The following is a 15,228-nucleotide window of genomic DNA, read 5'->3' as shown; positions in this document are numbered from 1 at the left end:
ACAGCAGGTGATGGCCCAAGTACTTAGATCCCTTCCATCTCGTGGGACATTCAGATGGAGTTCCTCGCTCCTGGTTTCAGCCTTACCCAGCCCCAGCATTGCAGACATTTGGAGTGTGACCCAGTGGATGGAAGATTTCTGCTTTTTTGTCTCTCCCTCTCTCTCTCTTACTCTGCCTTTCAAATCAATCAATAAATACATTTTTAAAAAAAATAATAAGAGCTGAGGGAAGCTTTGTAGCACGCCATGTTCTGAAAGTTTGCTTCACCATTTGTTTTGTTTCCCTGTCGGTGGTTTAGCACCACAATATGCTTTCTCGTTTTCTGTCTTCTCTTCTTGAAAGGCCTGTTCACAAGTGAGTATCATTACTCCACTCATATACTTTCTTATCATATATGTGATAGAATACATTCTTCTCATGAATTTGAGGAAACTTCAACTAATTCTCTAGTTGTGATTCCTAAACCAAAATTGTTGGCAAAAGTCTAACTCTGTAATTTCTGTATCATGGAAATATATAGATGATGATGGCCCTTTTCTGAAGGGGTATTATTGAAAATACTTTCCTCTTGTTCTTTCCTTGCAACTACCTTTATTATTCCCAGTCCAAAACTGCCATGAACATCTAGACTAAGGAGCAAAAGCCAAAATAAAAGAGAGAGGGGATAGCATTGTGGCACTTCAAAGGCCAGCATTCCATATTGGAGCACTTCTTAGTCCTGGCTGCTTCGCTTCCGATCGGGCTCCTTGCTAATGTACCTGAGAAAGCAGTGGAACATTGTCCGAGTAACACTTGGGAGACCCAGATGGAATTCCAGGCTCTTGAATTTGGCCTGGCCCAGCCTCCGCCTTTGTGACATTTTGATAATGAACCAGCAGATAGATCTCTCTATCTCTATTTCTTTCTGTGCCTCTCTCAACAAATCTTTTAAAAAATTAGAGGATAAGAAAATGCAAAGCTGAATATAAATATGAGAAATTACTAAACAATAATTGCAGCAGTTAAATGATATCCAAAAATTGTTAACTTATCTTGGGTTTACATGATTTTCAGGAAAGAAAAATCTCTATACTTTTTTATAAAGTTGAGAGAGATTATTTGGCAAAGCGAAATTTAGTTAGTGTCCCCTTCTAGAATCATTCCTAAAAGGGGAAAGGTCTGAATACTTAAAAAAATTCATGGTGATACTTCATGCAAAAATGTTACTATTCAGAATTAATCATTAGAGATTACTTAAATATACATGTGTATTTTTTAAGTGTATACATTATATTTGCCCTTGTTAACAACAGTAATTTTGAAATGGAAGACAAGAATTTAGTATTACAAGTGTGTGAAGCATTGCCTGTGATCTATTAGAACTTTGAATATAATTTACTATAGCACATATCATTCTGAATTATAACCATTAGCTTATGTCTCTGTCTTTCCTCACTTCTACATTCTGCCTTCCCTCCCCCACCAAAATTGGCAACTTTGTCTGCCTTATGCTCATTCCTTACTATCACATAGGTTCTTGGCATGGTGTCTTGGCAAATAGCGGGTACTCAATAAATGTTGTATAAATAAATAAATGGATGATGCTGATTTTATATGTGCATACAAATTTATGGCATTGCTATAAATTTTCAATTCAACATTCTAATCAAATAGTGCCATTATGTGTATCTTAGTATACGTTAAGAAGCAGTAGTGAATGCTATAGATATCAGTATTCAAGCTTAATCCCAAGTAGGTTATATGTTCCATCCTATGTAACAAGGAAGGTCACAGAGGGCCTTTCCTAAAGCTTGGAGTGTTTTTCAGTCATGGAGGAAATGATGGTCAAACGTGAAAGTAACAGCTAAGGTGGAAGAGGGTGGGATAGAGTTATTCTGCCTTCAAATGGAACTACCACCTAAAAAGAGCCACGTCAGGGCCAAAGGATTGGTAGAATGAAGAGGGAATTAATATTTGTGATCACTACTTTGTGCCAACTTCCATGCCATAGCTTTACGTGTCACCTCCTTAGTTCTCACAACAGCAGTAGGAATTACGTAGTCATATTCCCTTCTATTAAGGAGAAAGCAGTTTCTTGCTTCTGTCAAATGGGAGTCCTATGATTTAAACTGGGTCTGTACAATCCCAAGACCATTCTTTTGAACTATGACAGAGAACACAGTTGTACTAAATCCTTTCTGAAATAAAGAACATTCATTAGCTATTCAAATTATTTATACCAGTTTTATCAGAAGTCACATCCATCTCAAAAGTGGCAAGAGTGAATATCAGGGAAGGGACTCTTCACAGTGAGGGGTACAGATTTTAACTTGTGATAAACTTTGGTCCACACACCTGTCTGTGTCTTAGTGATCCTGCGCTAGCCAAATTACTTAACCATGCTGATCATTTGTAAAATGAGGCTATTCACAGGATCTCCAAATGATAAGTATATTACCTGAAATAGATAAGACCTTCAAAAATGATAATTGCTTGAATACTCATTTGAATACAAATAGAGACACTACTTAAAAGACATGGCTATTAGCAAAACTGAAGAAGGAGGAGGAAGAAGAACAAGGAGGAGGAGGGAGGGAGAGGAGGAGGAAGAGATACAGGAGAAAAGAAGAAAAAGGGCCAGCGGTGCTGCTCACTAGGCTAATCTTCCGCCTTGCGGCGCCAGCACACCGGGTTCTAGTCCCGGTCGGGGCGCCGGATTCTGTCCCGGTTGCCCCTCTTCCAGGCCAGCTCTCTGCTATGGCCCGGGAAGGCAGTGGAGGATGGCCCAAGTGCTTGGGCCCTGCACCCCATGGGAGACCAGGAGAAGGACCTGGCTCCCGGCTTCAGATCAGCATGGTGCGCCGGCCACAGCGGCCATTGGAGGGTGAACCAATGGTAAAGGAAGACCTTTCTCTCTGTCTTTCTCTCTGTCCACTCTGCCTGTCAAAAAAAAAAAAAAGAAGAAGAAGAAGGAAAAGAAGAGCATTATCTTCAGGGAGGCCTTAGCTGATTTTATGGCAAGGGGGAATTCATCTTGAGATATGGGTCAGTTTGACATAAAATGACTTTGAAACCCAACAAATTATGGCATATTACATGGAATTTATATTTTGCTTAGTATTTGTTTCATTAAACAGTGATTAAAATTCATCAAAATTTTAGATAAACTATTTTGGAAAAATATTACAAAGGTGCTTTCAAAGAACCTGCAAATAGCCTGTGAATTATTATTAATGGCCAAAATAAATGCAATAGAGAAATGAAGACAGGTAAATATAACTGCAGGCCTGAATTTTCATGGGTCTTTAATTAATAGAATAAGTTATTATAAGGCAAAAATAAAAAAGTTGAAAGTGGGTTGCATTTGAGAATAATGGAGTTTGAGTTGAAGAAAAGTAGTAGGAGAAAGGATGGAGAGATTGAGGCAAAGCATAGAAAGCATATAATGGGAAGGACTTCAAAGCAAATAATCTGACAAATTACCAATTTGTCTCTAAATTTGATAATTTCATCTCTCAGAAGCTAGGGGAAAGAGCATCAAGATAAATATCTTTGTGGTACAAACAGAAGAAGAATGAATGATAAAGTACAGCTGGTGAAAATGCTTAGGTATTTAATAATGATAAAGTACCTAAATGCAGCTTTTAGAGTAAGAATTTGAACAAAGAAGTGATCAGCTCATTGCTTAGGAAACATACCATAAAGTTAAAAGTTGAAAGAAAAAGACATCATTATTCATTTCCTATTCTGCTTCTATCCTGCCCACTCATGATGGTGATAGTCAAGCTGGAAATAGGGAGACTAATAACGATAGTATCGTTATTGGATTTAATGCTGCTTTAAGTCTTAGGACAATAGTTCTAAAATCAGAGTGAACATAAATCATGAATTCTAATTCTAACTGGTAAAAATTAGGTCTGTGTCTTGAGGTCCTTTTTTTAAATTTGCAGTTAAATTCTTTTGTATGATTAGTCATTATTATCAAATATAATAAATTTAAAAATCATAAATTTAAAAATCTGAGTATAAAACTAATGACATCTAAACCATGCATTTCTCAGATATATCCCAACATGTAAGTGGATACCACTAAGAAATTCTGTCCAGTTCCTCTTCAGTAGCTCTATCAATTCATTTGGCTATTGGTGATGTATTTGCAACTTAACCTAGCTAAGTCATTCAGAATGAAATCCTGCTCCAAATTAAACCAGAATAGGACAGTATACCTCAGTGAAAAGAAGAAGTTTTATACAGGTTGGTTTTGTATATGGTCTCTTCAAATTAATAGCTGTGGAATTATGAAATGAGACTTATAGTACCCACTTGTAAGCTGTCATCATGATTCAATACAATGATATATTTGGGGAAATTGGTATTTATTGAACACCTGTGATGAGTCACATAGCCTATTTTTAAATCTCTTAGAAAACTTAATGTGATAGATATAAAGAGGCAGAGTTAGGCTTTGAATCCCAGTCTTAGTCCAAATTTTATGTTCAGTCTTTACTACATAAAATACCTGACATTGTAGCTATTACAAAGTACTGATGATAGTGGAAGTTATGATAATCATCACACTTGTTTTTTACATTCTTAGGCCAAAATCATCTTGTATTTTCTTATAAATTTTTTTTTAAATTTTCATGGAAAAAAATGTATGTATTTGGTGTGTTACGTGATATGTCAGTGTTTTCTCTATCCTTCTTCTGGAAGTTTCAATTTTCAGGTTTAACATTGAAGTTTGTAATTCATTTTTAAAGAAATCTTTCTTTTTGTGTAGCTATTTATTTTCATCTAATTGAAAGGCAGAGTGATGGAGTTGTGGAGGAAGAGGGGGGGAGGGGGGAGGGATCTTCCATCTGCTGATTCACATCCCCAACTGCCTGCAACAGCCAAGTCTGGACCATGAAAAAATTAAGAGCCCAGAACTCCATTTGGGTCTTCCCGTGTGGGTGGCAGGGGCCCAAACTCTTGAGTCATCATCTGCTGCCTCCCAGGATTCATTACCAGGAAGCGGGATCAGAAGCAGAGGTGCCAGGACTTAACCAGCACTCCATTATGGGATGCCAGCCTCACAAGCAGCAGTGTAACCTACTGCACAACGATACCTACCCCTTAATTAATTTCGAGCTAATTTTTGAATATGTGTGAGATAGAGGTATAGTTTCATTCTTCTGCATGTGGATATCAGATTTTCCCAGCACCATTTATTGAAAACAATGTCCTTTTCCCAATGCTATTCTTAGCACCTTTAAAGTTCAGTTAGTGTATATATGTGAATTTCCTTCTGGGATATCTATTCTGGCCTGTTGGTTTATGGATCTATTTCTTCCTAAAAGATGTACTTATTTATTTGAAAGGCAAACTGTCAGAGAAGGAGACACAGAGGGACTGAGAGAGAAGGAGAAAGATCTTCCATCCACTGGTCCACTCCCCAAATGGCCACCACAGCCAGGGCTGGACCAGACTGAAACCAAGACCCAGAATCTCCAGCCACGTCTCCCACCTAGATGGCAGGGACCCAAGCACTTTGGCTATCACCCACAATTTCCCAGATGCATTACCAAGGAGCTGGTTCAGAAGCATGGTTTTGCTGGGACCCAAATCAGCATTCTGATACAGGATGCCAACGTTGCAAGAAGCTTCCCAGCTCTATGTGCTTCCAGCTGTTTTTATATCAATTCCATACATCTTGGTTACTGCAGCTTTGAAATATACTTTAAAGTTAGCTAGTATAATGCCTTCTGCTTTTCATCTTATTTTCTGACATTTCAAATAACCTAGCTATATAAGCTATAAGTTAAGCTATTGATTGAAAAATCAGGGAATCATGGCTGGCATTTGGCACAGTGGTAAGTCACCACTTCCTGACACTTTAATGCTATATTCCAGTGCCTGGTTTGAGTCCCAGCTACTTCACTCCTGATCCAGCTTCCTCCTTCTGCACACTCTGGGAAGCAATAAAAGATGGCTCAAATACTTGAGTCCTTGACACCCAAATGGGAGACGAGATTGAGTTCCAGCCTCCTGACTACAGACTAATCCAGCTAGGTTGTTGCAAGTATTTAGAAAGTGCACCAGGTAAGCCTGGGCTTCAGCAGAAGTCAACTTATGAAGAGCCTGGGCAGCTCTGCCAAGAGTTGGATCACTGGAAAGGGACCTGCGCTGGAGTCGAAGGATGCCCAGATCAGAGCCACAGATCTTATTGGCTCTAAGCTGAAAAGCCCTTCACTCAGCCCAACTTCCAAAGTGACCACTGCAGCTGAGGGGATGGTCAAGTAGGGTCAGCAACGTTGCAGGCAGAACTGTAAATTTCTTGTTAGAGATGCCTACTGCCTTGACCTGGCCAGCTCTCCTCCCAGGCCAGCCAAGTAATGAAAGTCAACAGAGTGCCTTCCCCCAGGAGGTTCACACCTCCCTTACGATGTACCCCATGTGAAGAGATAGATAGCTCTGGGCCTCTTAACTTACAAGGCCTAAAGCCCACCAGATTATTACCAGGCCCCTTCTGTCAGGTTCTATTTGCCTCTCAATCAGAAAACTTAATTGTAGCTTAGACAGCACCTTTCTTAGCTCCTCTAATAATGACTCTGTCCTTTGTTCTAGACCCTGTCTAGCGCACTTGGGCCTCATTCCTTTGTAATCATAACCTCTACGCTACCACCAATGGCTCTACTCCCAACCTGTGTGTACTGATGGTCCTCTTCTCCACTTAATGCTGTATAATTGTTCAGACCTGGTTAACGCCACTCTTAGGATCATTGGTTACTATCCTCACCCTGTCTTTTATGACCTTGTCTAAATATGATCAGAGTCGGCGATCTTGGAAGGCTTCCATAACCTTGATGAGAGCCTAGGGTGGTTACTGGCGCCATAAACTAGAGTGTCAATTTGTTGGGTCAACAACAGGAGTCACTGTGCACTTGCTCCTCATGTGGGATCTCTGTCCTTAATGTGCTGTACATTGTGATTTAATGCTATAACTAGTACTCCAACAGTATTTTTTCACTTTGTGTTGCTATGTGGGGGCAAACTGTTGAAATCTTTACTTAATATATACTAAACTGATCTTCTGTATATAAAGAGAATTGAAAATGAATCTTGATGTGAATGGAAGGGGAGAGGGAGTGGGAGAGGGGAGGGTTGTGGGTGGGAGGGAAGTTATGGGAGGGGGAAGCCATTGTAATCCATAAACTGTACATTGGAAATTTATATTCATTAAATAAAGTAAAAAATAAATAAATAAATAAATAATAAAGTGCACCAGGGCATGGAAATATATTCTCTCTCTCTCTCTCTCTCTCTCTCTCTCTCTCATTCTCTCTGCCTTTCAAGTAAAATAAGAATAAAATAAATTTTAAAATATTGAAATTAGGGAATTATTAAGAAATGAAATATATATATACACCTCCTAAAATATTTTCATTTAAACAGTTAAATATACACTAATGCACTGATCTTTTGAAATAGGGCCTAGGCCTTGTCTTGACATAGCCTGTGTGAGTTAAATACCTTTCTTGCATAAACCTACTCACAGTGTGATATCTACAATTCCTATTTTATTTTTGTATAAGATAGAATAGGAACATAAAGACATCTGATTACACAATGTTTCTAGATTTGAGCAACTTGGTTTTTTTTATATATCTGATTTGACAGCATTTTTTTGTTGTTGTTGTTTATTTATTTGAGTGGCAGAGAGGGGGAAATAGGATAGAAAGAGAGAACACATTCCCAGTGTTCTGCTGGTTCATTCCCAAATATCTGCAAAATCAGAGACGGGACTGGGACTGAAGCTGAGATCTCGGAGCTCAATCCAGGTCTCTCATGTAGGTTGCAGGAATCCAACCACTGGAGCCATCAGCACTGCCTGCCTGCCAGAGTATGCATTAGGAAGAAGCTGGGATCAGAAGCTAGAACCAGGTATGGAACCCAGACACTCTGTGGAATGCAGGTATTTAACCAGTGTCTTAACTACTGGGCTAAATTCCTGTCCCTGAGAGCCGCATGTTCAGTAACAGGTCCTGGTAAACCTTTGCCAGGGGGTGGGCAGGGAAGTAGGAGCAGTGAATCCCATTAGGGTGCGGGTAGAGCTGACACTGGTGGTTGGCCCATGGGGTCACCTGGCTACCAACTATGGTGGCAAGAGCTAGAACCTAGGATAGTGTCTGGGGTGTAGATCGCACCATAAATAAGACTGCACCATTTTACTAACATTCTCCTTTTTTTATTTTTTTAATTTATTTGGCAGGTAGAGTTATAGAGAGTGAGAGACAGAGACAGAGAGAAAGGTCTTCCTTCTGTTGGTTCACTCCCCAAATGGCCGCTACGGTCGGCACTGCGCTGATCTGAAGCCAGGAGCCAGGTGCTTCCTCCTGGTCTCCCATGCGGGTGCAGGAGCCCAACCACTTGGGCCATCCTCTACTGCCTTCCCAGGCCACAGCAGAGAGCTGGACTGGAAGAGGAGCAACCAGGACTAGAACCAGGTGCCCATATGGGATGCCGGTGCCGCAGGCGGAGGATTAACCAAGTGAGCCACGGCGCCAGCCCCGTCTTTTGTTTTTCATAAAGCAAGAGTTGTATGGAATTACATTAGCCCCAGAAGTCCAGGAGGGGTAGAGGGACGATGATCTGTCTTTAGAGCTACTTCCTGCTGACATGGGGTGACGAGGTACTCTCTGCTGGCATGAGGTGATGTCTCAAGCTGCTGTCTCCTGAGTGGGGAGCTGAGTATATCCCTGTAGCAGCATTTGGTTGACTGCCTGGCTGGTGAAGGCCTTGGTTTTTTCCATTATCAACTCCTGTAAACACTTAAGCAGACACGGTAGTATAAAAGAGTGAGCAACCAATGGTCCTAGTAGTGGCATTAACCAAGTAATGAGAGGATTTCATAGAGGAGAGGGAATGAGGGGGTCTCTGGACCCTTGTGAAGATTGTTTGGTGGAATTGGTTTAAAGCTGATTCCAACCAAGACTGAGAGGCCACTCATCTTTTGCAGGTAGACGGGTTTGTCTATAGAGAAACTCTGAACAATCATGCACATTAAGTGGAGGAGAGGATCATCAATACACACAGGTCAGTGGTAGAGCCATTGAAGTTAGGGTAGAGGCTATGATAACAAAGGAATGAAGCCCCAAGTGGGCTAGATAGGGTCTAGAACAAAGGACAGAGTCATTATTAGAGGACCTAAGAAAGCTGCTGTCTAAACCACAACTGTTTTCTGATTGAGAGGCAAATAGAAACTGACAGAAGGGGCCTGATAATAATCAGGTGGGCTTTAAGGCCTTGTCAGTTATGAGGCCCAGACTTACCTCTTCACATGGGGTACATCATTAGGAAGGTGTGAACCTCCTGGGGGAAGGCACCCTGTTGACTTCTATTACCCAGCTGGCCTGGGAGGAGAGCTGGCCCAGTAAAGGCAGGTGGCATCTCTAACAGGAAATTTACAGTTCTGCCTGCAACGTTACTGACCCTAGGTGGCTGTCCCCTCAGCAGTGGTGGTTACTTTGGAGTTGCATTTCATTTTAAAGATGATTCTTCTAAAATGTGTTATGAGGAGCAAGCATTTGGCACAGTGGTTGACATTGCTTGAGATACCTGCATCTTGTATCACATGCTTGGATTTGAATCCCAGCTTCACTTCCAAATTCAGCTTCCTGCTATTGTGCACCTAGTGATGCCTCAAGTTCTTGGGTCCTTGCCCCCAATGTGGGAGACCCACAATGAGTTCCGGACTCCTAGCTCCAACCTAACCTAGCCCTGGCTGTTACAGGCATTTGGAGAGTGACCCAACAGATGAAAGAATGTTTCTCTCTTTTTCTTTCTCTCTCTCTTTTTTCTCCCTCTCCCTTTCTAAAAAAGAAAATAAATAAATAAAAGATTATAACATGTGTTTTCAGTAGGGTTTATGAGTATACCAGGAATCTGGTGACTTGGACTGAACTATGAACTCAACTTCTCACCTGTAAGAAAAACACAACTTTCTGGAACTCTGTTCCACTTTTTCAAAATGAGAGGATTGAGCAGATGTATTTATAGCTTTGTCCACTACTACATTTTTGAAATGCAGTGATTTTAACACTTTTCTGCACTTGGGAAATTTTCACATAAAAACTGTCATTTATTTGGTAGCAGCTACTAACTGAAAGAGCCATCACTATTTGAAACTCCATCATCCAGGCAACAATTAGCCTGAAGTTTTTTACTGAAGAACATCAACTCTGTTCCTGGTAGTTACATACTAGGCTGCTTGGTCACCTAAGGTCACCGTCATCCACAGTTAATTCCTGATTGCTCTAAGCTCTGCTTCAATAGTAATTTAAAGCATTTCTCTGCCCTTCCTATTTGGAAATATCACACTTCAGAACACTGTATTCCAGTTTGTCCACTAGCCTGCTTTTTTTTCTTCCTCCTACATGATCAGTCAGCAGAATTGTGTTTTGATGAGCATCCCTTCAATCCTGGTGGTCTGGCTGCTTCCAAGGACTTTGTGGTTAGTTATTACTCCATTGGGATGACAGGTAGCCTAGATAAAATTATTCCAAAGGATAGAAATTATGCCAGTAGTTGTCCATGTTTTTACAAAACTACAGAATATTAGAAAGCACTGTATTTTTGTCATTTGTTGTGGATTGAGTTTTTCTGCCATTCTGGAGCTGCCAGTTTTTCTACATATGCATCTTCATTTCCAATTCCATTCTATTCTACTCTTCCTAGTCAATTTCTAATTAAATCTAAAGGCAGAGTTAATTGGAAGTTTCCAGTTCCATACTTCCAATGGAAAATCTTACAAAAATCTTTTAAGCATAGGATCTCTGATGGAAATTAAGGGAGTTCAGTTCTCTTTAGAGTTATTGAAACTGCACAATGAAATGGTGACACCACAGTGACTCACTATCCTGTGTGCTCTTCAAGGATCTACAACAAGTCCTAAATGATTATTACTATGACTTCCAGTGTTACCTGTTACATTTTGAGTTTGAAAAATAACCACCCAAGTTTCCAAAGGCATGATCTAATTGATATAAGCTCTTGGGATCAAATTGTAATTAAAGATAAACATTAATGTTTGCATTAAAGGACACATGTTAGGAAACTTGATTTTCCTTCTTTTACAATGGAGAAAATTGCTCAAGCAATTAACAGCAATTAAATAATCTTACTTTATAGGTGAACATTTTTAAGGTAAACTTCATTATGGTATGACCCTCTTGACCTTGCCATTTTAATTTTCATGAAATGGGAATATTTAAGCCCTACATGGAAGTTTAGCTCTGCTCTAGGCATAGAGGCTAATCCTACTAATTTTCAGTAGGTTTACAAGTTTATTTTAGAAGCCTAGGATACTCAGAATATGTGTTTCCACTCTCCCAGTAATTGCACTTCTAAGAACTTTTTTCTTTCTTTGAAAGATTTAGAGTAACTTTCCTGGAACTCTGTAAATGTCATTCTAAAAGTATCCCGTCTATCATACTTAGCTGAATGAATCCATTTCAAAAACTAAATGTATACAAACACAGCAAACAAACATATAGCATCAGCTTTAAGAGTAATTTACAGAGTTGTAAGATAAGCAGATACATTTATTGATTGTTACCTTCACATCTGTTATATACTGATTTGTTGGAAACCCTGTGAATTGGGTTCTACAGTATGTGTTCATTTTTCTGAATAAATTATGGCATAAGAATCTACCCTGGACATCCAGTCTAGCAGATGAATTCATACTGATGATCGTTTTCCAACATCTAACTACAACTTTTAGCCTCAGGAAAGGACTTTTCAATGTCTAGGAAGGTATTTTTAAATAAAGCCTTGCTGTAAACACCTTAATTTGGTTGAAATCGCTATATTTCCACAAAGATGCTTCTATTTAACATTATACATGAAATAATATATCCTAGCATAATCATCTGAAATTATGTTTTTATAACAGAATTAATTTTCTTTCAGTGTATATCATATTCAGTGTATTGCTTTTATCCCTCCATAGCTATCTTTTTTCTGTTGGGTAACACTCATTCTTCTGGGTGTTAGATTTATATGATATAATAAGGAAGTTTAACTTGAGCAATTACTGATTTCATCCAGCTTCTGGATCCTCTGTTTGTTAAGAAGATAGTATTTTCAAAGATAAAATAAATTTATAATTATTTTCTTATCAATTACATTTTTACAGTCTCCTGATTAGCTGGCACTTGGCGCTTAACTTTACATTCTAGCTCTGCAGGGTCCTTTTAGGCTTTATTGTTGCAAGGAAAAATCAAAAATCAAAGTGAATTCTTAGTATTATTCTTGAAGCAATAGAGGTGCAATTGCTGAAACAGCAGCCAAGCATTGTGCTATAGAACTAACTCACAGCTTGATGCCCAGTCCCTGCTGAGAAGGAAATGTAGGGGAACTGGCAGAGTTTTACTACATCTGCTCCCTGCTGCTAATGAGCTTTAACCTGTTTCATTCTTATTATGCTTACTGTTTAGATATTTTGCTTGCAAAATTAATTCTTTAGCTGAGAGAACACATGAAAGAGGATATGATTTGTAAAGTAGGGTTGTTTAAAAATTAAAAGGTATCAGCAAGGGAGATTAAAGGCTATAATGAGTGATATGGTTACTTAATATCAATTCAAGGGCAGAAGCTCAGGTGGGAAAACTGGAGTTATTTCAGTTTCGGTTCCTTTGGTAATATGAGCTGCAGCTTAAGGAGGCATAGCCTTTGTTTTTGTGTTGTCCATCTATGGCAATGTGCTTTGTATTTATCCGAGAGACATAACAGTATTTTCTGCTTTGAAAGCTTCCCAGATCCTCTAAATGGTGTCAGCTTTAGTGATGTGTAGCCTCTAAAAGCAATCAAGTTTCAGCTACAGTGTTTTATTACAGATAAGAACAAGTGAGCTTCCATTCTCAACTTCTTATAATCCATACCTGATCACCTAAACAAAAACAAGAACTCAAAGTGTAAATAGGCCCTGTTGTTATTCTTAATGAAATAATATCAGTTATATGGCCATAGAGGCTTGCTATGTAAATAACTTCCTCCAGAACCAGCACGCCTACAAATGAAATCATTATTTTATTATGATACATGCTATAATTTCTTTATTTTTAGTAACAATTGCATACACCTTTATTTAGGACAATCATTTTCATAGTCCATTTTATGACATTGATTAATAAAGAAATACCATAAAAGGAAGATATCTTATTATGCATTTACTTCTATATACTGCTAAGGAGCTTCTACGAAGTAGTGCTTATGAAAATGGGACTCATGTGATACATCTCCTTACCAAATACATGCTGACTTGCATGGTCTGACTTTTTTTCTGGTTGGTATAGTTATCCTTCAATGTGTCACATAATGACTCTTTCTCCCACTATTTCTCTCTCTATGAACCATTATAAAATGTTGTGTACAGCATGCCATGATATCATTTAGCCTTTCCTTGGCACAAGGACATCATTTATGTGCTAAGTACTTTTAACTTTTAAGACAGTAAAAATAGTATGTTACTCTACTGCAGTAGGATTTCTCAGTACCAAATCATCATTTCAATTTATGAAGTAATTTAGAGAACTCTAACTTACTCTGATTATATGAATATTAAACTACCTTTGAATAGTGAATTTTTACTGCCAAGTGGAGTTTTGTTTTTTATAACTTACAAAAGAATCTGAAGGCAGGAATAGTGAATGCAAGAATGACTGTACTGGTCAGTGCCCATGCTTGCATATGCTGGTGTCAAATGAACACCTTAACTGAGGGAAAGGAAAATGTTGCTCCACTTTTCTAGGGGAGGCAAAGGAGAAGGGTGTTCAGTGTTCACTGGCAACATTACCAACGTAAACTTGGGCATAAATACATATATGGCAGTACCCAGATAGAAGGTGCTCATCCAGACAGATCTAACAGTGCTTATGCAATCACTATGTTCACAAATTTCCTGAGATGGAAATTTGTGTTATCCCCATTTTACAGATGAGGAAACTGAGAAGTTAAATGACTGCCCCAACCTCACATGCCAGGATTCAAGCTTTAGTCATCAGACCAGCATCTATGCTCTTAATCATTGCGAGTCATGATTGAGAACACCAATGCCAGCACTACTGTATTCATTACTTACATACACTTTCCTTCTTTGTTGTGTTGCCTTTTTTAATGAAAACCATATAAGAATGGATTTTCAAAAATTGTTTTCAATCCTACCTCATGAGGGCACACGTAATATGAGGGTACTCAAAACGTTCAAGGAGACTAGGTATTATGAAAAATATATGTGTGGATTTCAAAACTATTTTGTACCAAAATAAACTCATCTTTTCATTCCATTTTCCATGAACTTCTGTAAGTATTATAGTATATATTAGCCTTTTTTTTTTTTTCACTAAAACAAGGATTCAAAAAAACAATTTTTTTTTTTCAATAAAGTACTCAGAGGAGTGCATTGTGGCCCACCAGGTTAAGCTACTGCTTGAGATTCTCGCGTCCCATTTCAGGGTACCTGGGATCTGGTCCTGCCCCACTTCCAATCCAGCTTCCTGCTACTGTGAATCCTGAGAGGCAGCAGAGGATGGCCCAGGCACTTGGGTTTCTGCTACTCACCTGGGAGACCCACGTGGAGTTTCCATTTCCTGGTTTCAGCCTGGCCCAGCCTCAGCTGTTGGAAGCATCTGAGGAGTGAATCAGCCAATGGAAGATCTCGAGATGTCTCTCTCGTTCTCGCGCTCTCTGGCTGTTTCTCTCTGTGTGTCTCCCTCTAACTGTGTTACCTTTTAAATAAATAAAAGTAGGCAATTGTATTATTTTATTAATCAAGCAGTGTGGAAGGCATTGGGCATGTGTGTGTTCTAACAGCAAGTATCTTATTTCAAAGAGCAACCAAAATTGAAGGAAGACTGGGGTTTCTTGTAGTCAGTATAAATTAGAGCAATTTCCACTTGAGAATATACTTGAAGTCTTTCTCAAAGCTATTTTTAATTCATTAATTTATTCACTTATTCATTCTATGTCAGATTAGTTTTTAACAGTTAATGACTTCAATATTTTGGTAGATTTTCTTTCATAAAAATATTCTAGATGTGGTCGGGCCACATGGGGAGCCTTGTTTCTTGCCCCTAAGCAAGAGTTAGCACTTGGTTACATTCCCTCAGAGAAAGTCTGTTTTTATGGATTATAAGTGAAAAGTTTACTGAACAATTCAGGGAATGCAAAGGAGAAGGCTAAAATAAATACTGCACAGCATAACAATA

Source organism: Lepus europaeus, chromosome 11, assembly GCF_033115175.1.
Source record: "Lepus europaeus isolate LE1 chromosome 11, mLepTim1.pri, whole genome shotgun sequence".
Classification (NCBI taxonomy): domain Eukaryota; kingdom Metazoa; phylum Chordata; class Mammalia; order Lagomorpha; family Leporidae; genus Lepus; species Lepus europaeus.
Note: the sequence above shows the minus strand (reverse complement) of the source record.